At 42.4% G+C, this 27,815-nt stretch overlaps 1 protein-coding gene and 2 long non-coding RNA genes across 4 annotated transcripts in view; all 3 read right to left on the reverse strand.

The window, feature by feature from the left end:
• The window catches only part of LOC138950077 (uncharacterized), a 239,617-nt gene that overhangs the window by 135,195 nt on the left and 76,607 nt on the right, over positions 1-27,815 (reverse strand). The window lies entirely within an intron of this gene.
• Positions 456-11,014, reverse strand: LOC138950153 (uncharacterized). Its single transcript, XR_011450527.1, has 3 exons — positions 10,936-11,014; positions 6,294-6,417; positions 456-507 (listed from the first exon to the last, which is right to left on the reverse strand). It is a non-coding gene; the product is annotated as an uncharacterized lncRNA (long non-coding RNA).
• On the reverse strand, positions 23,242-26,652 carry LOC138951273 (uncharacterized). 2 transcript variants are annotated; one of them, XR_011451091.1, is made up of 5 exons: positions 26,339-26,652; positions 25,747-25,840; positions 25,345-25,425; positions 24,117-24,163; positions 23,242-23,374 (listed from the first exon to the last, which is right to left on the reverse strand). It is a non-coding gene; the product is annotated as an uncharacterized lncRNA (long non-coding RNA). The 2 variants fall into 2 exon arrangements; XR_011451090.1 differs by having other exon boundaries at positions 26,343-26,646.

Consider the following 27,815-nt stretch of genomic DNA (forward strand, 5'->3'; position numbering starts at 1 on the left):
GTCAGTGAAAGGTTGTAATACAGTCTGAATGCCTCCGTTTATGAGGGAAAGGTAGTAGTACAGTCTGAATGCCTCTGTCTGTGAGGGAAAGGTAGTAGTACAGTCTGAATGCCTCTGTCTGTAAGGGAAAGGTAGTAGTACAGTCTGAATGCCTCTGTCTGTAAGGGAAAGGTTGTAATACAGTCTGAATGCCTCTGTCTGTGAGTGAAAGGTAGTAGTACAGTCTGAATGCCTCTGTCTGTAAGGGAAAGGCAGTAGTACATTCTGATTGCCTCTGTCTGTTAGGGAAAGGTAGTAATACAGTCTGAATGCCTCTGACCTGAGTGTTGTGAGAGGGGAACCAAGACAAGGAGCGTGATGGAGGTCGAGGTTCAGTGTCCAGCAGTTTAACGTTAGGAACTTAAAGTCACGAATGTAGCTTGGTCTGACATGTCCATATACTTACCTCAGCTAGTTCTCCGTCGTCACTGTCATCCCTAATGACGTCATCATGGCTCTCACTGTTCCCTGAACACAAACAAACAAGTTCAGTTATATGTTCTTACGGCGTTGTTCAAGTGTCATTTCCTGACAAATGGTCCAGTGACAGACCCCCCCCTCCACTATTCAATACCTCAGGTATGTTTTACAACCACAGTGATCAATGAAGTGATGTAAACAGTGTGTCTGACAACAGTGATCAATGAAGTGATGTAAACCGTGTGTCTGACCACAGTTATAAATGACGTGATGTTAACAGTGTGTCTGACCACAGTGATCAATGAAGTGATGTAAACAGTGTGTCTGACCACAGTGATCAATGAAATGATGTAAACAGTGTGTCTGACCACAGTGATCAATGAAGTGATGTTTACAGTGTGTTTGACCACAGTGATCAATGAAGTAATGTAAACAGTGTGTCTGACCACAGTGATCAATGACATGATGTAAACAGTGTGTCTGACCACAGTGATCAGTGAAGTGATGTACACAGTGTGTCTGACCACAGTGATCAATGAAGTGATGTAAACAGTGTGTCTGACCACAGTGTCCAATGAAGTGATGTAAACAGTGTGTTTGACCAAAGTGATCAATGAAGTGATGTAAACAGTGTGTCTGACTATAGTGATTAATGAAGTGATGTAAACAGTGTGTCTGACCACAGTGATCAATGAAGTGATGTAAACAGTGTGTCTGACCACAGTGATCAATGAAGTGATGTAAACAGTGTGTCTGACCACAGTGATATATGAAGTAATGTAAACAGTGTGTCTGACCACAGTGATCAATAAAGTGATGTAAACAGTGTGTCTGACCACAGTGATCAATGGAGTGATGTAAACAGTGCGTCTGACCACAGTGATCAATGAAGTAATGTAAACAGTGTGTCTGACCACAGTGTCCAATGAAGTGATGTAAACAGTGTGTTTGACCACAGCGATCAATGAAGTGATGTAAACAGTGCGTCTGACTATAGTGATCAATGAAGTGATGTAAACAGTGTGTCTGACGTACCACAGTGATCAATGAAGTAATGTAAACAGTGTGTCTGACCACAGTGATCAATGAAGTAATGTAAACAGTGTGTCTGACCACAGTGATCAATGAAGTAATGTAAACAGTGTGTCTGACCACAGTGATCAATGAAGTAATGTAAACAGTGTGTCTGACCACAGTGATCAATGACATGATGTAAACAGTGTGTCTGACTATAGTGATTAATGAAGTGATGTATACATTGTGTCTGACCACAGTGATAAAGGAAGTAATGTAAACAGTGTGTCTGACCACAGTGATCAATGAAGTGATGTATACAGTGTGTCTGACCACAGTGATCAATGAAGTGATGTAAACAGTGTGTCTGACCAGGGTGATCAATAAAGTGATAAACACAGTGTGTCTGACCAGAGTGATCAATGAAGTAATGTAAACAGTGTGTCTGACCACAGTGATCAATGAAGTGATGTAAACAGTGTGTCTGACCACATTGATCAATGAAGTAATGTAAACAGTGTGTCTGACCACAGTGATCAATGACGTGGTGTAAACAGTGTGTCTGACCACAGTGATCAGTGAAGTTATGTAAACAGTGTGTCTGACCACATTGATCAATGAAGTGATGTAAACAGTGTGTCTGACCACAGTGATATATGAAGTGATGTAAACAGTGTGTCTGACCACATTGATCAATGAAGTAATGTAAACAGTGTGTCTGACCACAGTGATCAATGAAGTGATGTAAACAGTGTGTCTGACCACAGTGATCAATGAAGTAATGTAAACAGTGTGTCTGACCACATTGATCAATGAAGTGATGTAAACAGTGTGTCTGACCACAGTGATCAATGAAGTAATGTAAACAGTGTGTTTGATCACAGTGATCAATGAAGTGATGTAAACAGTGTGTCTGACCACAGTGATCAATGAAGTGATGTAAACAGTGTGTCTGACCACAGTGATCACTGAAGTGATGTAAACAGTGTGTCTGACTATAGTGATTAATGAAGTGATGTAAACAGTGTGTCTGACCACAGTGATCAATGAAGTAGTGTAAACAGTGTGTCTGACCACAGTGATCAATGAAGTGATGTAAACAGTGTGTCTGACCACAGTGATCAATGAAGTGATGTAAACAGTGTGTCTGACCACATTGATCAATGAAATGATGTAAACAGTGTGTCTGACCACAGTGATATATGAAGTAATGTAAACAGTGTGTCTGACCACAGTGATCAATGAAGTGATGTATACAGTGTGTCTGACCACGGTGTCCAACGAAGTGATGTAAACAGTGTGTCTGACCACAGTGATCAACGAAGTGATGTAAACAGTGTGTCTGACCACAGTGAATAATGAAGTGATGTAAACAATGTGTCTGACCACAGTGATAAATGAAGTTATGTACACAGTGTGTCTGACCACAGTGATCAATGAAGTGATGTACACAGTGTGTCTGACCACAGTGATCAGTGAAGTGATGAAAACAGTGTGTCTGACCACAGTGATTAATGAAGTGATGTACACAGTGTGTCTGACCACAGTGATCAATGAAGTGATGTACACAGTGTGTCTGACCACAGTGATCAATGAAGTGATGTAAACAGTGTGTCTGACCACAGTGATCAATGAAGTGATGTAAACAGTGTGTCTGACCACAGTGATCAATGAAGTGATGTAAACAGTGTGTCTGACCACAGTGATCAGTGAAGTGATGTAAACAGTGTGTCTGACCACAGTGATCAATGAAGTGATGTAAACAGTGTGTCTGACCACAGTGATCAATGAAGTGATGCAAACAGTGTGTCTGACGACAGTGATCAATGAAGTGATGTAAACACAGTGTCTGACCACAGCGTTGTAGTGTCCAGTCACCGTCACTTTGTTCTCACTGACCCAACTCGCTGCAAACCATTGTGTTTCTATTATAAGTTTGACACCAACCTGCCCACACCTTGCACCCACTGTAGTCAGACACCAACCTGCCCACACCTTACACTCACTGTAGTCAGACACCAACCTGCCCACACCTTGCACTTACTGTAGTCAGACACCAACCTGCCCACACCTTACACTCACTGTAGTCAGACACCAACCTGCCCACACCTAGCTTGCACTCACTGTAGTCAGACACCAACCTGTCCACACCTTGCACTCACTGTAGTCAGACACCAACCTGCCCACACCTTGCACTCACTATAGTCAGACACCAACCTGTCCACACCTTGCACTCACTGTAGTCAGACACCAACCTGCCCACACCTTGCACTCACTGTAGTCAGACACCAACCTGCCCACACCTAGCTTGCACTCACTGTAGTCAGACACCAACCTGTCCACACCTTGCACTCACTGTAGTCAGACACCAACCTGTCCACACCTTGTACTCACTGTAGTCAGACACCAACCTGCCCACACATTGCACTCACTGCAGTCAGACACCAACCTGTCCACACCTTGCACTCACTATAGTCAGACACCAACCTGTCCACACCTTGCACTCACTGTAGTCAGACACCAACCTGCCCACACCTTGCACTCACTGTAGTCAGACACCAACCTGCCCACACCTTGCACTCACTGTAGTCAGACACCAACCTGCCCACACCTTGCACTCACTGTAGTCAGACACCAACCCGCCCACACCTTGCACTCACTGTAGTCAGACACCAACCTGTCCACACCTTGCACTCACTGTAGTCAGACACCAACCCGCCCGCACCTTGCACTCACTGTAGTCAGACACCAACCTGCCCACACCTTGCACTCACTGTAGTCAGACACCAACCTGTCCACACCTTGCACTCACTGTAGTCAGACACCAACCTGTCCACACCTTGCACTCACTGTAGTCAGACACCAACCTACCCACACCTTGCACTTACTGTAGCCAGACACCAACCTGCCCACACCTTGCACTCACTGTAGTCTGACACCAACCTGTCCACACCTTGCACTCACTGTAGTCAGACACCAACCTGTCCACACCTTGCACTCACTGTAGTCAGACACCAACCTGCCCACACCTTGCACTCACTGTAGTCAGACACCAACCCGCCCACACCTTGCACTCACTGTAGTCAGACACCAACCTGTCCACATCTTGCACTCACAGTAGTCAGACATCAACCTGCCCACACCTTACACTCACTATAGTCAGATACCAACCAGCCCACACCTTGCACTCACTGTAGTCAGACACCATCCTGCCCACACCTTACACTCACTGTAGTCAGACACCAACCTGCCCACACCTTGCACTCACTGTAGTCAGACACCAACCCGCCCACACCTTGCACTCACTGTAGTCAGACACCAACCTGTCCACACCTTACACTCACTGTAGTCAGACACCAACCTGCCCACACCTTGCACTCACTGTAGTCAGACACCAACCTGCCCACACCTTGCACTCACTGTAGTCAGACACCAAACCGCCCACACCTTACACTCACTGTAGTCAGACACCAACCCGCCCACACCTTGCACTCACTGTAGTCAGACACCAACCCGCCCACACCTTGCACTCACTGTAGTCAGACACCAACCTGCATACACATTGCACTCACTATAGTCAGACACCAACCTGCCCACACCTTGCACTCACTGTAGTCAGACACCAACCTGCCCACACCTTGCACTCACTGTAGTCAGACACCAACCTGTCCACACCTTACACTCACTGTAGTCAGACACCAACCTGTCCACACCTTGCACTCACTGTAGTCAGACACCAACCTGCCCACACCTTGCACTCACTGTAGTCAGACACCAACCTGTCCACACCTTGCACTCACTGTAGTCAGACACCAACCTGCCCACACCTTGCACTCACTGTAGTCAGACACCAACCCGCCCACACCTTGCACTCACTGTAGTCAGACACCAACCTGTCCACACCTTGCACTCACTGTAGTCAGACACCAACCTGTCCACACCTTGCACTCACTGTAGTCAGACACCAACCTGTCCACACCTTGCACTCACTGTAGTCAGACACCAACCTGTCCACACCTTACACTCACTGTAGTCAGACACCAACCTGCCCACACCTTGCACTCACTGTAGTCAGACACCAACCTGCCCACACCTTGCACTCACTGTAGTCAGACACCAAACCGCCCACACCTTACACTCACTGTAGTCAGACACCAACCTGCCCACACCTTGCACTCACTGTAGTCAGACACCAACCTGCCCACACCTTGCACTCACTGTAGTCAGACACCAACCTGCCCACACCTTGCACTCACTGTAGTCAGACACCAACCCGCCCACACCTTACACTTACTGTAGTCAGACACCAACCTGCCCACACCTTGCACTCACTGTAGTCAGACACCAACCTGCCCACACCTTGCACTCACTGTAGTCAGACACCAACCCGCCCACACCTTACACTCACTGTTGTCAGACACCAACCTGCCCACACCTTGCACTCACTGTAGTCAGACACCAACCCGCCCACACCTTACACTCACTGTAGTCAGACACCAACCCGCCCACACCTTGCACTCACTGTTGTCAGACACCAACCTGCCCACACCTTGCACTCACTGTAGTCAGACACCAACCCGCCCACACCTTACACTCACTGTAGTCAGACACCAACCCGCCCACACCTTACACTTACTGTAGTCAGACACCAACCTGCCCACACCTTGCACTCACTGTAGTCTGACACCAACCTGTCCACACCTTGCACTCACTGTAGTCAGACACCGGTACGGAGCTAAATACATGTGACATGTCATGTGTGGCTGTTCGGACCGCATTTTACTACGAGTGACTGAGATGAGCAGCCATACTTGTCTGACCTCGACACCTGGCGGCCATGATGGCCCTGTTGAGGGAGACAACCCAGTCCGTCATGGCGTCATCCGTCCCGTCCATCACAAACATCGCTCCGCCGTCCATCGTCACCACCTCGTACCGTGAACACTGCAACACAAACATGTGTTGAACACAGCATTGGACACTAATCAACAAGCTACACGCCCTGGATCGTAGAACGCCTAGTTGTGTCCACCACAGGCGCTAAACACGATTATGTCCCCCGCACGCAGAAGCAGAGTTGATATATCGCAAAAGAATTGCCCTGTGAAGGTACTTAATGGCAAATCACATTATGTTTTATAGATATTCCGAAGCAGAATTGCCTAGGCTATATGTACAATACTTTACTTAGGTCGTGTTGTGTACTCGTGAACAGTGGCGTTCGATTTTCTGCCGAAGTCCGTGAAAATTACGCAGAGAGGTCTCAATTTCTTACAAATGAACCCATAACTACTATTTGAATCACTATTCTAATACTCACAGTTTAATCTTCGATACCTTGCAGACTTGTATGTGCGTTTTGGGGCACCAGCATCGCAGATAAGCTGCTCTAATCTAGCGTAATTTTGTGGTATGCGATTGTCAGTGGGTAAAGTCCCCCGCATACACCAGATAAAGTCCCCCGCATTTTTGACCAAGCTGCGAGGGATTTTACCCCGTCAAATTTCGCTGTTGATCTTTGTACCCATTGTGAGTCTAAACTAAGCTAAACTAAAACTTAAAAATGGAAAGCAGTATCCACAAGTAGTTAGACTTTGACAAGCAAGGAGATTTAAGCCCTTCTGTTGACCGTGCTTTGTGTTATTTTATCATTTTTAACGTGGGGGACAGTATTTCTGACAAGATACAAGATACAAGATACAAGATATTTATTCACCAGTTTTGCAAAAGGATTTCATCTTGGCACGGCACGGTAAAAATAAAATAAAAACCAACCAGACACATATGCAGACACACATCACCATGCATGCATACATACGTACATTACACTGTCATGCACACACAGACACAACTCACACACACACACACACACACACACACACACACACACACACACACACACACACACACACACACACACACACACACAATTATTTACATACTCACACATAACCAGCCACATATCTACATCACAAATTCACATCGTCGCCTTGTAAAGGTAAAAACCATATCAGTTTAAAAGGGGTGCCAGTAATATCAATACAACATTAGTGAATACTAGAACAATACCTAAAATTTATAATCCATTTAAAAGTAAGTAGTACACGTAATTATTATCATTTAGTCAGATCATCACAGAAAATTATACAATTTATATAATATAACCTGTCTAAGTGAACAATTTCTTCTCCTATGTAGTACACGAGAGTATAAATGGTAAGAAAACTGGCTGATCCAATGCAACAAAAAAATACCGGTCAGTATTATATAAACTTCAATACAAAAAAGTCTGGTTATCTACTATTTTAAGGCAATAATTTGGAGACACCTACCATGTGGTTGGTCTTGCGGGGAACATAATCGTGTGTAGCGCCTGCGGTGAACACAACTAGGCGTTCCACGATCCAGGGCGTGAGCTATAGCCATGTTCTGGCCGTCCATCGTCACCACCTCGCACAGTAAATACTGCAACACACACTCATCTCATCCGATACCCAGGAAGACCCCCTGAGACTATCTCTGTCGCCAGTGGTACCCTTTGCTCAAATTTTCGAGTAGAGGTGGTTGCCCTCTAAAAAGCAGCCGAACATCTGAACCTCAAAGGCCCCTGTCTGCACTCCAAGCCCTAAAACAGCAGAAACGTCCGACAAGTCCCTAAAAACCCTAAAGGGGACTGTGTACAACCTTTCACAGAAGTCAGTCACGTCGGTGCTTCAGTGGATTCCAGCACACTGTGGCATATCTGGAAACGAGCGAGCAGACCTGCTGGCCAAGGAGGGAGGAAGTCAACCACAGCCCAAACCAACCCTGTCTTACCGAGAGGCAAAACTCCGCATTGTGAACCGCTGGACTTCAATATTCAAAGTTGCTACAGACAGCTACCAGCCCTCCTAAGTCTCCATCCTCCATCTGACTCGCGCAGAGCAAACTGCCATTTTTCGCCTTCTTACTGGACACTGCGGTCTTAATGCGCACCTCAAAAGAATAGGCGTGGCAGCCACAGCTCTATGTGACTGTGGCGAGGATGAACAAACCCCCCCAGCACGTTTTACAAGCGTGCCCTCTCCATGCCCAAGACGGCATCAAGACCTGCGAGTTAGACCCCCTGCCAGGCTTCCTCTTCACCAAGTGTCTGGACAAGCTCCTGCCGTCTATCACAGATATCATCCACATCTCCCTGGCCACAGGCGTCGTTCCCGACTGCTTCAAGTCTGCCGTTGTCCGCCCATTCATCAAGAAGCCCGGCCTTGACGTCAACGAGTTGAAGAACTACCGTCCTGTGTCCAACCTGTCCTTTCTCTCCAAGCTTCTGGAGCGTATCATCCTGGAGCAGTTGAGCGCCCACCTGTCTCGGAACTCACTGATGCCAGTGTACCAATCAGCGTACCGCCCTCACCACAGCACCGAGACGGCGCTCCTGCGAATCACCACGGACCTCCTGAACGCAACAGATAGCGGTCTCGTCTCTGCCCTTGTGCTGCTGGACCTTTCCGCGGCCTTCGACACGATCGACCACCAGCTACTCGTCGATCGCCTCAGTTCCACGTTCGGCATTTACGACACCGCCCTCACTTGGTTCCGGAACTACCTCCAGAACCGCTCTCAGACTGTCACCACTGATTCGTTCTCTTCTCAGCCTGTCCCTGTCCGCTATGGCGTCCCACAAGGGTCTGTCCTCGGCCCTGTCCTTTTCACCCTGTACACCCAACCCCTATACCTGGTCATCGAACGCCACGGCTTGAACTACAACTCCTTTGCCGATGACACGCAGTTCCAGAACAGCGCCAAGCCGGAGGACGTTGACCATCTCCTGGGATCCACCTCCAGTTGTTTCACTGACATCAAGAACTGGATGACTGAGAACAAGTTGAAGCTGAACAGTGAGAAGACGGAGGCCCTTCTCGTTGGAACACGACAGAAGATTGCTTCCCTCACTGTGACCGACCTCCAGCTGGATGACGCGGCTGTTCCATTCTCCCCTGCTGTCAAGAGCCTTGGCGTCTTTCTCGACTCCACTCTCCCCATGCAGACACACATCTCCTTCATCATCAAGACCTGCTTTTTCCACCTTCGACGCATCGCCTCCATCCGTCGCTACCTCACCCATGACGCCTGTGTCAAACTGGTTGTCTCCCTCATCTTCAGTCGTCTGGACTACTGCAACTCCCTTCTGGCTGGCCTGCCCGCCTCATCCATTCATGGCCTACGAGTCCAGAACGCTGCTACCAGGCTGACGTTGAGGAAGACGAAGCGAGACCACATCACCCCCCTACTTCGCTCCTTGCACTGGCTCCCTGTCAACACCCGAATCTGCTACAAACTGTCCACTCTGGTCTACAAGTGTCTCAACGACTCTGCTCCCGAGTACCTTCAATCCTCCCTGGACCTGTACACCCAGCCCTCCGACCGTCCCCTTCGTTCTGCTGCTGAACCACTCCGCCTTCAAATCCCTCGCTCGAAACTCGCATCTGCTGGTCAGCGTGCATTTCCCTCCGCGGGCCCCTCCGTCTGGAACTCCCTGCCGCTTGAGCTTCGCCAGAGCCCCTCTCTTGACGCGTTCAAGAGTAGGTTGAAGACTCAGTTCTTCCCGTAGCTGGCTGCGACTTTCATGTTCGACGTGATGTGTTGTGCCCCAAAAGACATTCTTGTGCTGTGCTCTGTGAGAGGTGTTTTCTTTGTGCTTAATATTATTTTGTTTGGACATAGCTATTGATGTGTACATTGTTGTTAAACAGTTGTTTGTTGTATGTTTATCAGGGTTTGCTAGTGTGTGATAGGGTGCGTGTCCGTCTGTAGATGTTAGTTTCTTTGTTAGTCTTGTGTTGACAACTCTTCGACAAGCGCTTAGAACTGTACCCACGGAATACGCGCTATATAAGCTTCATATTGATTGATTGATTGATGCCCCCCTGTGCGACCTGACCTGGCCAGAGAGGACAACTCCCGACACACAACTTTGGGGAACTGCAGTAGACCTGCGCCGAACTTGCAAGTTCATACAATCAGCAGGCCTTAGATTATGAGAGACACAACTGTCGAACGCTGCGAACACAGAACAACAAGCTAGCCATGTTCCAGCCATCCATCGTCACCAACTAACCCAGTGAACACTGCAACACACACTATAGTGTTGAACACAGCGTTAACACATAACAACAAGCTAGCCATGTGCTAGCCGTCCATCACCTCGCACAGTGAACACTGCAACACACACTATAGTGTTGAACACAACGATGAACACATAACAACAAGCTAGCCATGTTCTAGCCGTCCTTCGTCCCTAAGAATAGACACACAATCCCTTTCATCATCATGTTTGTTTCTCTGTACTGATCATTGGCAAACAGAATGACGTCAGTTGCTTGCAACCATCATACCGTCATGTTGGTATCTTGACTGCATAAATCAATATATTATTTCTCTACCGTGTTCACTGAACCAAGATGTGACGTGTGTACTGACCAGTTGAGCGTGACGCGCGGTGTCCAGACACACAGTGGCCACGTTGCCAGTCCAGTAGGTGAAGCTGTCGCTGTCCCTGGGGCTGCCGCTGTCCCTGGGGCTGCCGCTGCCGCTGCCGCTGTCGATGTCCCAGTCTTGGCGCCGCCAGTCACGTTTCCCTTTGGACACCTCGAGTCTGTAACGGTCACCCTGGCGTTGTAGACTGCAGTATTCTGTCTGCACCTTATCCAACTGTCACACACACACACACACACACACACACACACACACACACACACACACACACACACACACACATACTCACACACACACACACGCACACACACACACACACACACACACACACACACACACACACACACACACATAATAATATAATAGATAAATGCAATAAATATGTTAAATTAAGGGATGAATTTAAAGAAGATGCTTCACATATCGATATGAAATATGCTAACAAAAATCCAAGTAACTTATTTTTAGAAGACGAAGTTCAAGTTCGTCTTGGCAAATTTGTTACGGATTGTTTTAGCATTGTATAATGCATTATTATTATTTGTTGTTTGTTGTGTCAATAACTTTACTGGTTCATGACAATAAACATTATTCTATTCTATTCTATTCTATTCTATTCACACACACATACACATACTCACACACACAAACACAAACACACAGAAACACACACACACGCACACAGACACAGACACACACACACACACACACACACACACACACACACACACACACACACACACACACACACACACACACACACAGTTTAAGATTATCAAGGATTGAGGGTATAGGAGCTACCTTAAAATACACCAGTTTTCTCTTCAAGTTATTTGACCACAACGTTCATGAAACGGAACTGTTATAATGTGGTTAAAATGTGCTTCAAGGTATGTTGAATAAATGAAAAATAAGCAAAGTGATGAATAGAAACATATTTGTTTACGGATGACAAGATAATTTCAAAACTATTCACGAGAATGAATTTAACTTTTGCAGAAATGTTTTAGACATTCCAATATATGTTTTGTTCCAAAGGCTAAGCTCTAGGATAACAAGACAAGTCGCGTAAGGCGAAAATACAATATTTAGTCAAGTAGCTGTCGAACTCACAGAATGAAACTGAACGCAATGCCATTTTTCAGCAAGACCGTATACTCGTAGCATCGTCAGTCCACCGCTCATGGCAAAGGCAGTGAAATTGACAAGAAGAGCGGGGTAGTAGTTGCGCTAAGAAGGATAGCACGCTTTTCTGTACCTCTCTTTGTTTTAACTTTCTGAGCGTGTTTTTAATCCAAACATATCATATCTATATGTTTTTGGAATCAGGAACCGACAAGGAATAAGATGAAAGTGTTTTTAAATTGATTTGGACAATTTAATTTTGATAATAATTTTTATATATTTAATTTTCAGAGCTTGTTTTTAATCCAAATATAACATATTTATATGTTTTTGGAATCAGCAAATGATGGAGAATAAGATCAACGTAAATTTGGATCGTTTTATAAATTTTTATTTTTTTTTACAATTTTCAGATTTTTAATGACCAAAGTCATTAATTAATTTTTAAGCCACCAAGCTGAAATGCAATACCAAAGTCCGGGCTTCGTCGAAGATTACTTGACCAAAATGTCAACCAATTTGGTTGAAAAATGAGGGCGTGACAGTGCCGCCTCAACTTTCACGAAAAGCCGGATATGACGTCATCAAAGACATTAATTTTATCCAAAAAATGAAAAAAACGTTCGGGGATTTCATACCCAGGAACTCTCATGTCAAATTTCATAAAGATCGGTCCAGTAGTTTAGTCTGAATCGCTCTACACACACACACAGACACACACACACACACACACACACACGCACACACACACGCACATACACCACGACCCTCGTTTCGATTCCCCCTCGATGTTAAAATATTTAGTCAAAACTTGACTAAATATAAAAAGCAAATCCTTACACACGACTCGCCTTCGTTACCCCCGCCTGCTCCCTGAACCGCCTGATCTCACAGAAGACTCCCTCCCTTTTATGACCCCCAACAAGACATTTTCCAGACCCTGTTTTATAAGATATTCTTTGTTATAACCTCTGCAAGTTTACCCCCATTTTAAGACTGCTTATATTAGGGTTGTGTAGATCTAACAAGTCGCGTAAGGCGAAAATACAACATTTAGTCAAGTAGCTGTCGAACTCACAGAATGAAACTGAACGCAATGCAATGCAGCAAGACCGTATACTCGTAGCATCGTCAGTCCACCGCGCACGGCAAAGGCAGTGAAATTGACAGGAAGAGCGGGGTAGTACTTGCGCTGAGAAGGATAGCACGCTTTTCTGTACCTCTCTTTGTTTTAACTTTCTGAGCGTTTTTTTTAATCCAAACATATCATATCTATATGTTTTTGGAATCAGGAACCGACAAGGAATAAGATGAAAGTGTTTTTAAATTGATTTCAAAAATTTAATTTTGATAATAATTTTTATATATTTAATTTTCAGAGCTTGTTTTTAATCCGAATATAACATATTTATATGTTTTTGGAATCAGCAAATGATGGAGAATAAGATGAACGTAAATTTGGATCGTTTTAGAAAAACTTTTTTTTTTTACAATTTTCAGATTTTTAATGACCAAAGTCATTAATTAATTTTTAAGCCACCAAGCTGAAATGCAATACCGAAGTCCGGGCTTCGTCGAAGACTACTTGATCAAAATTTCAACCAATTTGGTTGAAAAATGAGAGCGTGACAGTGCCGCCTCAACTTTCACGAAAAGCCGGATATGACGTCATCAAAGACATTTATCAAAAATAGGAAAAAAACGTTCGGGGATATCATACCCAGGAACTCGCATGTCAAATTTTATAAAGATCGGTCCAGTAGTTTGGTCTGAATCGCTCTACACGCACGCACACACGCACGCACACACGCACACACGCACACACACACATACACCACGACCCTCGTTTCGATTCCCCCTCGATGTTAAAACATTTAGTCAAAACTTGACTAAATGTAAAAAGGAGAATTCCACTACCTTCTCCAGCAAACATTTTCATGCGATGACTCTGAAATTTGATGACATTTTTTTGTGTCATGTCTGTACACTTGTGTGAAATTTGGAGGTTTGCCAAGTGTCATTTTACCACCATATCATGTACCATTAGCTCCACATCCCATTTTGGCGCAATCTCGTTTGACCGTTAGCCCATTTCGCCCCCATCTCATTTTCGCGACATTTCACAGGCCAAGTGTCATTTTACCACCGTGTCATACCACCAGCGCCACATTCCATTTTGTCGCCATGGTGTTTTGCCGTCATCCCATTTCGCCGCTAGTCACCTGGCTGGCTATAGTGGGAGGGTTACTTTTGGTGGTCACATTAGATATTATGTTTTTTGGAAAGTTCGTTTTATTTGCAGCCACAGTTCGGTAAACGACAAATGGCTAAACCCAACCACCTAAGAATGAGAAGCGTTTTTGTAACATGACCCATATTCTGCAAAAATGCAGCCATGACGCAGGGGGTAGGTTACAAAAAAAACGTCATGTACCGCTTGACTGCATACGGATATAAGCAAATTATACCTTAAACGAAAGCTAAAGATTGTTGCCATCAGACAGCAAGTAAAATGCCTAATTCGTATACACAGTTTTATTTTTAACAACATCTGTATAACATGCGGACGACAAAACAGGAAATGCCATTTTCTCAATCGATATGTATAGCTAACTGAACGCCTGGTTGAAACCGCAATCAAAAACATCTTGAAAATTGTTTATTCTCACAGCTAGAATTATTTTACATCAACAATTGTTAATTTACCGAGGAAAACAACAGTCATATAAGATAAATAATGGATGATTCTGAATCAACTCCGAAAACCGAACCGGGTCGAAGAAAAAAAAGAGTTTACACATACACAGGCTTGAAAACGGATAATTTGGTTCAATATGTTAGATTTTTACCCATAACGTTAAAGATCAGCTCAATATAAAAGGAAAGTGATCATTGTAAAAGGATTTTGCTATCGCAAAATAATTCAACTTCCGGTTTTACCACATGGCGTCCATAATATTATCAATTTATTACATAGCGTGCATTTGTCAGAAATTATACTAAATGTTAGAAGCGATCTTAAAGTGAAAGTAACGTTTAATAAAAGTATGCGCATTTACTTATTGATTGATATATGACTAAAATAATGGACATGTAATTTAAACGTACAAAACGACATTTTATACACTACCTCTCTAATAAAAACGCGACTATGACCGACCGATATGTATGTGTAAATTAGGTCATTGTTAGTGATGAAAACGGGTTTTCTTTAAAAGATAACACGCAAACTGTGAAGTTCAAGGCCATAAATGATTTTAGTACGACTTCTTCAAAACAGGTCTGTTTTTCACTCCACCAGTTTCAGTTTTAATAAAATATATGTATAGCTGTCATTTTCAAAAAACCTTATCTGCAATTCACTTAACCAAATACACCATGAACCCAGAAGATATTAGAGTGAGACACTTCACAGTGAAATATGTTATGATTCCCCTTATTTCAAAATATATGCATTTTAATTGGCAGACACGATTCACGTCGTAGGTACGTGTCGTCTGGTGAGGCAACTGTTAGCATTTTTTGTCGTAAGAATTGACATTTTTAAACATAAATCATGGAAAAAAAACTAATTCTACAAAAAGTGCAGGTTTTCTTGGTATAGTCAGTTAAAGCATCTTACAATTCAAGACATTGTGCAATTACGTGTATGTATTTGAAATGGCAGACAATGTTGAATGAAAGAGATTTTTGACTGATTGAAACCCTACCCCCACTAACAAAATGGGCCCTGAGATTAGGGGTGTTAGTTAAAGATGACGGAATAATGGCTATGCTTTTCCCCTAAAGTATTCAAAACCTAAACATATACATAGGCAAGATGTTCTACATTAACACAATTAATGTTTTAAACATATACATATGCTTAGTACACGATACTTCCGGTTTTTCTACCGGATGACTTTTACATTTAGGAGGTAAACACCTTATCGTAGAAAAAGCTTTATTTTCAAAAAGTGCAAGTAATTATTAAAAATCATACATAATATTTATATATAGGAGTTAATTTTCCTTCGAAAATCATTTGTTTCAAGTGGCAGACAATGTCAGTTGGAGAGTTACATGTACGTAAAGCGTATAACTGTTGTCTGTGATTAGTGCATTGTGGACACATTGGCACCATTTGATCCTAAATGCTAAACGATGTCGTGATCATACCACAGTTTTAGGATAATTTTACATCGCATCGATTACTAAATTGATGGTAGAATTTCACTGATAAATTCTATTTCCGGTAGCGTCAGTGCCGTTATCTTTTTCTTTTTGTAATAAGGTAATAACGAATGAACCACGTGTCACACTCTTATGCTAGTCTTTAAATGACAATTCCAATTCTAGTAAGTTAAAAGGCATGTATTGCGCGTTACATACATTTATACCCCCCCCCCCCCCCCAGGATTACAATGCAAGTAAACACATATAAAGAGATAGTAACGTTTTACATGGTTACACGTTCAGTAGTGAACGTAACGTGTGGTTTAACAAAATTACTTGCACATACAATAGTGAAGTCTGTCTGTGTGTCTTTGTTTGTGTGTTTGTCTATGTCTGTCTGTGTGTTCGTATGTTTGTCTCTCCCTCTGTCTGTCTAGCAGTCTGTCTATCTCTCTCTTTCTCTCTGTCTCTCTGTCTGTCTGTCTGTGTGTGTGTCTCTCTCTCTCAGTCTCTCTCTCTGAGTCTTTCTGTCTCTCTTTCTGTCTCTGTCTCTGTCTCTCTGTCTCTCTCTCTGTCTCTCTTTCTGTCTCTCTCTCAGTGTCTCTCTGTCTCTTTCTCTCTCTCTGTCTCTCTCTCTCTCTCTGCGAGGTAGGTGCACTTAAAGAGAAAGCAACACAGTAAGAAATGCATTTCTCTACCAAGAATGAAGTTTGTCTGTCTGTGTGTTTGTGTGCGTGTTTTTTTGGTTGCGTAAGTGTTTCTCTATAAGCATCTCTACGTCTTTGTTCGCGTACATAAGTGCGTGCGTGCATGTGTGGGGGTTTCTGTGTCGGTTTGTCTCACTGTGTGTATGTCTGTCATTTTGTCGGTATGTTTGTGTATGTGTCTTTGTGTGTGTGTGTGCGTGTGTGTGTGTGTGTGCGTGCGTGCGTGCGTGCGTGCGCGCGCGCGCGTGTGTGTGTGTGTATGCGTGCGTACGTGTGTGTGTGCATGTGTGTGTGTGTGTAAGTGTGTGTAAGTGTGTGTGTGTGTGTGTGTGTGTGTGTGAGATTGCAATTATTCCTCCTTTTTACATTTAGTCAAGTTTTGACTAAATGTTTTAACGTAGAGGAGGGAATCGAGACGAGGGTCGTGGTGTATGTGCGTGTGTGTGTGTGTCTGTGTGTGTGTGTAGAGCGATTCAGACTAAACTACTGGACCGATCTTTATGAAATTTGACATGAGAGTTCCTGGAAATGATATCCCCAGATGTTTTTTTCTTTTTTTTGGATAAATGTATTTGATGACGTCATATCCGGCTTTTCCTGAAAGTTGAGGCGGCACTGTTACACTCTCATTTTTCAATTAAATTGGTTGAAATTTTGGTCAAGTAATCTTCAACAAAGCCCAGACTTCGGTATTGCATTTCAGCTTGGTGGCTTAAAAATTAATCAATGACTTTGGTCATTAAAAATCTGAAAATTGTAAAAATATATATTTTTTATAAAACGATCCAAATTTACGTTCATCGTATTCTCCATCATTTGCTGATTCCAAAAACATATAAATATGTTATATTTGGATTAAGAACAAGCTCTAAAAATTAAAAATATAAAAATTATTATCAAAATTAAATTTTCGTAATCAATTTAAAAACACTTTCATCTTATTCCTTGTTGGTTCCTGATTCCAAAAACATATAGATATGATATGTTTGGATTAAAAACACGCTCAGAAAGTTAAAACGAAGAGAGGGACAGAAAAGCGTGCTATCCTTCTCAGCGCAACTACTACCCCGCTCTTCTTGTCAAGCTCACAAAATAAACAGATTATGACGTCATTTTAAGTGGCACAAACGTGTACATGAATGCCTTCCCTTTCGAATGATTTACAGTTATAGCATTTCTGTCAAGCGGTTTAAGTTTTATGTCCGTTTTATGAACCCAACCCTCAAAACAAGAATAGTAACGCCAAAGAAGGAAAACATACACACAAACCAACGTTTTTCTCACCGTTGGTTTGGAATATTGCCCCAAAACTTTAGATTTAGTGTTGTGGTGTTAAAATCTATCAGAAAAATGTGTTTGCTAACGTGACGCCAAAAAGTAACCAAAACGGTCCTTAGCCGACTGACTACGCCATCCCTATTTCGCAACATTTTGGATTGTGGCAAAAATGGGATTTCGCGTAAACGGAATGTCTCTCTAGCTGACTAACGCAATATAGTAGTAGCCTATAGTGAGGCTTGGCAAGATGAATAAATCAAAATGGGATGGCGACCAAATAGGATGGTGTCAAAATGGGATGTCGCGCTATTGTTATGACACGGTAGTAAAATGACGTTTGGCTTGTGAAATGCCGCGACAATGGGATGGGGGCGAAATGGAATGGCGGTGAAACGGCATGGCGGCCAAATGGGATATGGTGTCAAAATGGGATGCTGCGCTATTGTTATGACATGTTAGTAAAATGACGTTTGGCTTGTGAAATGTCGCGAACATGGGATGGGGCAAAAAATGGGACGGCGGCAAAATGGGATTGCACCAAAATGGGATGTGGATCTAAAACCACCCCCACCACTCAGCGTAGAGGCTCTGAACAACAAATAGTAATAATAATAAAAGGCATGCATTACTTTGTAGAATGCAATATTTTCACATTTGTACATTTTTACAAATCGCGGTTTTAGGTTCGACGTAATTTGTAAAATGTTTGTACAGTTTTACAAATCACGGGTTAACACCACTCCCCCCCCCCCCCCCCCCCCAAGCCGCCCCCGCAAACCCCTATCAATCGATCCAACTAACAAAACCAATACACATACAAAATAGTTTCGACTACATTTTTTCTCATTCCTCTAACAAGTAGCCGTAGCGATGTGTGTGTGTGTGTGTGTGTGTGTGTGTGTGTGTGTGTGTGTGTGTGTGTGTGTGTGTGTGTGTGTGTGTGTGTGTGTGTGTGTGTGTGTGTGTGTGTGTCATTAACTCAACTATTTTGCCCTTCAAAAACATGGTTTTGCGTTTTAGCCGATCACAAACTGGAAACTCAAACAGAGAAGAAAGCACCATCCAAACATCTCAAGTTTAAGAATAAAACAAGTCGCGTAAGGCGAAATTACTACATTTAGTCAAGCTGTGGAACTCACAAAATGAAATTGAACGTAGTCCGCCGCTAGTGCAAAAGGCAGTGAAAGTGACGAGCCTGTTTGGCGCGGTAGCGGTTGCGCTGTGCTTCATAGCACGCTTTACTGTACCTCTCTTCGTTTTAACTTTCTGAGCGTGTTTTTAATCCAAACATATCATATCTATAAGTTTTTAGAATCAGGAACCGACAAAGAATTCACGACTTTCCGACCTTGACATTGTAGCTAGGGTCATGTGGGCGTTGGCATCATTGTCCAATCAGAAATAGTCAATGATCATCTCCTCAGTGTGTTCCGGTCCGGAACGCAAAACAGTTTGTGCGGAAAAAGAGAACGTGGTTTGACAACTAAAGGGCATTTTGACCGGCTCGCACTACAGCATCGTTCAAATGTGGGAGAATGACACATCTGACAAATAGCCAGTGGTTACCAACATGAGAAACTGGGGATAGGAATCGTAATCCGTATGTAAGTTTGAAGCGGCCCTGACGCTGTTTGTACGTCAATCCGAAGAGAAGCTATCGTACTAGGCCCTAGGTGACATTTCGTCAAGTTCCACTCCCAGTTTGCCGACTCTATGGCCCTCCCCCCGCCAAACTGCTGCACCCGGTGGCAGGGAAAGCAGTTCGACTTAAGGTGACTGCAGGGCAAGTTCAATTTTGCAAGCTAAAAATAAATGTTCTACTACCTTTTCAGTCTAGATCTGGAACTCATGAAACAGCACTATTCAAATCCCCATAAAGTGAGCTGGTGTTTTTCTAGATCTAAGCATCGACCGAATTCAATAGAAATGTTCCTTGCATGGCATAATTATTTACCTAAATCTGTTATTAAGTTTGTTGAAAATCAAAGTATTCGTTTTTTTGTTTGTTCGCGTGTCTGGTTTTTGCTTAGTCGATTAGCTTACACGATGTGTGGCTTTTTATTTTTGTAAGGGTGGTTTAGCATGTATCAGACATGGGATTCCGAAAAAGTGATAATTAAGGAAAAAAAAAGGTGGGGGTCTGGGGGCCGCAGAAGGCCCCCAGTAGGGTCCACAGAGAGAGAGAGAGAGAGAGAGAGAGAGAGAGAGAGAGAGAGAGAGAGAGAGAGAGAGAGAGAGAGAGAGAGAGAGAGAGAGAGAGAGAGAGAGAGAGAGAGAGAGAGAGAGAGAGGCAGGGATGGGGGGGGTGGTGGCGTGTGACGGTGTGGTTTCAATGTTCTTACCTTGTCGGTGCCAAACGACCCCAGTTACTGATTACACGACTGGGTTTTCAGGACAGTCAGGTGCTTGTTGCTTTTCAAGTGGCTTTTGAGGGCAGTCTTTCCATTGGAACCGTAGTTGATAACATTAACATCGTTGCACAAAGTGCACTGAGCTTTTCCCGGCAAGTTGATTTTAGCAAAAGCATCGCCAACTTTCAGTTTCACGTCTTGTGTCTTCTGGCCTTTCTCGTATTTCCAGCTCAATGATACAACTTCATCGAGCCAGTCGAATCTCCAGAGATTTTTCTTGTACTTCTGCTGGTCAATTTCCCGGGATAGAACGGTTTCGTCTCGCTTTAGCTTCCTCATCATTTTGGCAAGTGGCTCAAAGCGATGTAAAAATGGCGCCGAATCATTCTCATACGGTATGCTTATACTGAATCCCCGATAGCTACGTTGAAACGGTGACTGTGGGAGACAAAGACACAGAGCGCGTTCCCATACGGATCGACCAGCAACAGTCTGACCGTTTTATGAACCAACCGTTCAAGAATAGTATGGAATGGAGCGTCGCGATCAGCGGACCGGCCGAAAAACTTGGGTCTATACCTACATATACCCCAAAATTTTCTCAGCGGATTTGCACGAATCTCAAGAATGATCCCTGGAGCCTAAAAATTTACGGAATTCCGTAATTTTACGGAAGAATCCCATGTCTGATGTATAAAATGAGACCTAGACCACATACGCCATGAAAGTAGAGTTCCCCGTTCAATACCAAGATTGCCAGTATTGATATTCAGACAACTTTTGGATAAATGTGTGGGGCTGTGGTGTTGCAGTGGTAGATTGTTTGCACGGGTATGTAGGTAGGTACGTGTACATCCGTGTGCTTTTGTGCAGGCATTTGTGAAGCAGGAACATGCAACATTTTTGACAAACATCAGGGTTGTGTGTGTGTGTGTGTGTGTGTGTGTGTGTGTGTGTGTGTGTGTGTGTGTGTGATAAAACCAACTAAGCTTACATCCAGCACAAAAAGCTTCAGCTCTACTTCACCAGTCAAAGACAAACGCATTGTTTTATTCAGCTTTTGACACATATATTCACTCGATCAGAATCGAACCCTCTTCGTGAATATTTTATTTCAGAAAAAAATAACATATTGATTCTACACAACAAATGGTATTGCTATATATGCTATGAGTATGAACGATGAAGACTAGCAACCGAGACAGATGAGGCATCAAGTTTCTTAGCCTTTTAGCCTCTTATGTTGCATACATGTCATTTGTTTTTAATTTTTATCTCCTGATAACTGACCAGAAAGGTACGTACAAACATCGATTCTGCAACTACCTCGTAAACTTTTCGATCGCTAATACACCAGAACTTGATACAGTATGCAACACTCACAGGCTTGATTACCTGTTGCATTGAAACGACAGAAGGAATTAAAAGACTATGTAACTGAGAGGAACCGATGTATTCAAGTTCAGAACGAAGCAGTTTCTGCCTCGGAGCCTGTATCTCATGCTATGGAGCCACTAGAAGAGAAATGTCTGGCGACGCGTAGTTTGACCCAACAGACAGAGAAGTCAAGGGGGGTAATCTATCGACAGCAGTTGTATTGCTGGTTTGTATTTGATCTTACAAACCATTCTTATTAACTTGTATAAATAGTTTATCGCTTCAGTAAACACTCATCTATTTTGAAGATTACGTAATTTTCAACAACAAAAATTAAAAAATTCGCAATTCAATATTTCACGCAAATTTTACTAATCCGCAAACAATTGTGCATGAACAAGTGTTATGTTAGACATGTTAGGGAGAGAGTACGAGTGCGTAGTTAGACATATTTTGAGTGGAGTAGCAAAAATGCTTTAGCCATGTACTAATTATGTTATTGAACTGCTTAGCGGAGATTTCCAGATCAATCATACGGCGGTGAAAGACTGGTCTCTAGTACGGTCTATACTTACAAAATATAAAAATAAACAAACAAACCAACACAAAAAAGGTTTGTGTTGCACGTAGGATTTAAGTATTTAATTGAATAGAAAAGGCAACATCGGAATAAAAACAAATCTCGTGGTTCTCTTGTCAAGGAGTATGCACAGAATATGAAAGAAGATTGTGGAGTAGGCTGCTTTCTATTCTACTGCTCTAAATTAGCAAGAGGCAAGCTTTACAATGCTATTCACACTAGGATGCAAAGCATTCAGTGCTAAAGCTCTCAAATCACAATAGTTACAAGACAAAACACTTCTTGGGGCTACAAGAAATGTTAATATTTGTAAGCACACAATTGGACACATTTTTGTAAATATTTGTTATTGCCTCCCTTGAATAAAACTTATTAAAAAAAATATTCTGAGAAAAAAAGTTATACTTAAAAGCAAAGCTATCAAGAAATAGGTAGACAACCCGTGTAGATACCTTTATTCTTAAGACATTTTATTTTTGGAGGATGTCACTATGCAAGTTTACAGATTAAAAAAAAAAGCTTTAGATGATCTCCCTTGAACAAACATTTTTTGTTTTTACTATGTGTTAGTTTTAAGGGTATATAGAAGAATAATAAAGAAAAAATGCTGCAAATTGACTTGGACGTATTTACAATTTAATTAAACAAAATGTTTCAAATGATCTGATAATGAAATTCTACATTAAAATTAAAGCAGATCTAGGGACTTGTGCACAACATAAGGAACTATGATCTGCATTGCTTGTTATGATGATAATGGCTGGCACCTGTCGACCGACTTGCACGCCATAATTCTATATGTTTTACTATGCGCCCTGCATGTCAATGGTCTTTCTCTGGGTGGCTCGATTCTGAGGAGATAAAGAAAATGCATTTAGTGCAAGCAGTACATAATGACAACACACATACAATTACTTAAAGCAGCTGCTGGTTTCAGAGTATTTAGTTAAAGGCCCACCCCAACTTGTTTGCCTCAATGTCGCAGATTTGGTCAGACTTTCACAATGAGTAAGATAACAAATTTAACAATGTTTTGATTTAAAAAAAAAAATAGTATTCATTTTTGTTGTTTTCGGCCCCATTCACTGGGAATCTTACTCAAGGACAAAGAATTTTTCTTAGGAATATTTGTATGTGAAGCTTCCAAGCCCTAGCTTCAGAAACGACCAAGAAACCCTCAATAATGGATTTTGTTGTGCATAGTGATGGCTATCCAACCGAGTGGCGGAGCACTGGTGAATCCTTTCATTCTCCTGATTGCTAGATTCTGAAATGACATTGTGGAGTTGGTAGTTATGTGAGTGTGTAGTGCCTGCTCTTCGTTGTTTAGTCGGGGGAGGGGGGGGGGGGGTATTGAATCATATGATCATAAAGTAAGACTTCACTGTGATGTGCAGAGATTTAGTCAGGTACACAACATTGCTATGCTATCACGAAATTAGATGTTCTATCCTCTAGATGGGCTACACAACTACATCAGATGTCATGGTTGGGTTTTCGCAAGTCAGCAACATGTTTTGAAGTTCTCATTGGGTAATCACGGCTGACATCAAACACAGAAAAGGTGGAAAAAACATAAATCAATGAACTCACCTTCCCTGCATTGTGATACTAGCCATATGGGTCTGCCGAAGTAGCTCCTGCACATATTGAATTAAGTATTCATGTTATTGTTAGGATCACACTTTTTTCTGGTACATGTATATCAGACTGGAAAGTTTCTCAAGGCTTGAAGAATTCAAGAGCTTGCCTATCCCCAATAAAAAAAATAAAAATTAGTATGCAAGTATTTTCAGGGTCTCAAGGTTTTAATATGAAGTCTGTTCCTCTGGGGTCATGGAGAAACAAATTACAAATGAGAACATACTGTTACACAACAAATTCCGACCAATTTAGGACACACCATAACATAACTCACAAACAAACAACAGCAATACAATAATTAGTCTGCAAATACCTAAACGTCGTTCACACTAGGTATACAAAAATAAAAAAGCACATTCAGGCAGGTTTGACAAGTAGACCATTCCAGCTGCTGTTCCAGACCAAAGGCCATGTTTCCCCTTACTCTGTGATTGTAATCATAATTATTGTTTATGAATGACTTCAGTTTTTCTAAGTAAATCTCTCGTTGTAATTACTGGTAAATGCATTATCCCAATTAAGATATCCTCACATCTAACCTGCGTAAACTTCATTTCAAGGGTTTTAATTTTTTTTTAGCTGGCCAAGAAATTATAAGCATTCCTCAATTATGTTCCTGTCAGACTCAATGAGCTAATCTTATAAAAAAAATTTTTAAAAAGGTAGCATCTTATAATATTCTCACGTGAATTATAGCTAATCAGAAAACTAGTATTTAATTTTTTTTTAAACTCAAACTGAAAATACAGGCATGCAACATTATCCTTGCTGTTTTGTGATAACCCTTACCATCAACTATTCTATTTCATTTCCATCTTAACAGGCGTAGCACCTCTCTGGAAGCCAAAAGAACACTTTAAATCCACCCCCCCCCCCCCAGTACTGAGTAAACATTGCTGTGCATATTTAAAAAAACAAACAATGCCTGAGTCTCCAGTCACCTGTTTATGTTGTTGTCCTTGTACTTCACTTGTAGCTTAGCTGTTCAAGAAACTGTTTCTCTGATCACATGATCAAATTCAAATACTTAATAAACCAATTTTGATTCTTTTTCTTCAATAATAAGTTGAACGTCTGCATATGTAATTGCCACAATTTACAGAGTTTCTGAATAAATGCTGCAAGAAAAACCAACAGAGTGAACAGTTTGTAAATATACTAACATACCTATATTTACCTTATGACATGTGTGGTACAGTGGCTGCTAAAACGTCCGTTACACCTGTCTGCATATATTAGGTGACAGCCCTGATGGAGACTGAAAAAAAGTTCCTTTGTCAGTACCCTGTGTATGAGTGTGGTCGGGTATGTTCTGGAACAATTAGAGCACTCCCTATGACCATATGTTGCACGGAGGGTAGGGGGGGGGGGGGGGGGGGCTTTTAGAGGTGTAGTTGTTGGACTGTAGTGTAGAGGCTGATTGGCAGTGCTATGGGGTGAGGGTGGAGCTGGGGCGGAGAATATATCGTATGTAATTGGATACTAATAGTAATAAGCATGATCAGTTAGACTAGAGTTAAAAACTATGTTGATCGCCAGAGACATTACATAATGTGAAATCACAAGCATGTTACTGTACCTTTCGTTTTGCCATTGAGATTGGTAGAAGGCATTGAGTGGTGAACACAAGTTGCATTGATCACTGCATCACCATGTGGTCAATCCCCTTTGATCTGCAGATTGCACCAGCACAAACCAACACTGTGTTATGATCGTAAACAGCCCACATGGCCAATAAATCTAAGAACACAAACACTAGATAGATCTAATCGGAGAGCCTGCAAACCGAGTCATGCTTTTTAAATTCAATGAAAATCTGTCTGTCAATGAAACAGATAGATCTATCCTTGCGATTGTTTTTGCAAGCAGATAAATGTTAGAACGTCACTTATTCCGTTTTCATTCAACAAATTGATATTTTGCAAGATGCATTTCGTGCCAATGAGCTGAACAAACAATCAAAATCAAGCAAGTGGTACATTCTTGAAGACAAAATTCAGTCACGAAAACACTGAACTGAAGGGAAAAAATCTAGCTTACTGCTGTGCTGATTTCGCCAAATAAATGCATTTGCATGCCGAAGTTATTCCTGCTTTGATTCCAATCATTCTAATTGATCTGAATGCAAAAAATATACGTAAACGAGCTGATCAAAATGAGTAACATTGCACCTGCCTATAGACTGTACTGCGAAAGCGAAGGTCGTCTGCGACTGGAGATTTTGAAGTCGAACAGCGTCGTTTCTTCACTCTCAGCGGTTGTCTTCATCGGAAAAGTGAAAAGCCTGACTTGCAATCTAGCGAAAGACACATTCTGTCTTTCCGTTCGGGCGTTGTTTTTGTGTACAATCTCTGAAAATGTTATTTCGAAAAAGGCGGCCGTCGTTGTTTTGGGGTTTCCGCCTAGTGGTGTTTTAAACCGGTTTCAGACCGGAACACACTGAGGAGATGAGAACAAAATGGCAGCCCCCATGAAATCCGAAAGGTCACGGAAAAAAGTCGTGAATAAGATGAAAGTGTTTTTAAATTGATTTCGAAAATTTAATTTTGATCATAATTTTTAATTTTTTTTAATTTTCAGAGCTTGTTTTTAATCCAAATATAACATATCTATATGTTTTTGGAATCAGAAAATGATGAAAAATAAAATGAACGTAAATTTGGATCGTTTTATAAAAAAAATAATTTTTTTACAATTTTCAGATTTTTAATGACCAAAGTCATAAATCAATTTTTAAGCCACCAAGCTGAAATGCAATACCAAAGTCCGGCCTTCGTCGAAGATTGCTTGGCCAAAATGTCAATCAATTTGATTGAAAAATGAGGGTGTGACAGTGCCGCCTCAACTTTTACAAAAAGCCAGATATGACGTCATCAAAGACATTTATCGAAAAAATGAAAAAAAACTTCCGGGGATATCATACCCAGGAACTCTCATGTCAAATTTCATAAAGATCGGTCCAGTAGTTTACTCTGAATCGCTCTACACACACACACACACGCACGTACGCCCGCACGCACGCACGCACGCACGCAAACACACACAAACACACACAAACACACACACACACACACACAAACACCACGACCCTCGTCTCGATTCCCCCCCTAAATGTAACGAGTATTTTATTAATTCGTTCGGCCCGGACGTGAAAAACACCAAATTTCGCCTTTGCAGCCGTTGTTTCAACACGCGTCCCGGACCGCTGAGCCGAAATGTGACGTCACTATAGTCTTGGTTTTTTACTCGGGACGCGTCCTTCTTCTGCGCAAACAGTTTATACACGGGGGATAACCGGTCAAAGGTCGAGCGGAAGCCGAAGGCGGCGCCTGACACGTGTTTTGTCTGTTTTCTAGGTATTGTTTGATTTATGTCGGGATTTAAGGTAAGCTACTGATTCAGCGATGAGTAAATATGTTTATTCCCCCCTCTGCTTCTTTACCTCTGTAAACTTGTAGAGCTAGTTATTTTTCGATAATGACCCAGCAACCAAACAAATAACGAGCCAGCAACAGCCTGAATCCTCGATAGTGCAATGGGTTGAGAAGCTGTTCTGTTTCGGTACTACTTTTGCGACTGAAAAGTTCCAAACGCTCTAATGTACGAAGTATACATTTCTGGAGCAAACAATACAAACATACCGCATTT

The sequence above is a fragment of the Littorina saxatilis genome, linkage group LG16 (assembly GCF_037325665.1).
Source record: "Littorina saxatilis isolate snail1 linkage group LG16, US_GU_Lsax_2.0, whole genome shotgun sequence".
NCBI lineage: Eukaryota > Metazoa > Mollusca > Gastropoda > Littorinimorpha > Littorinidae > Littorina > Littorina saxatilis.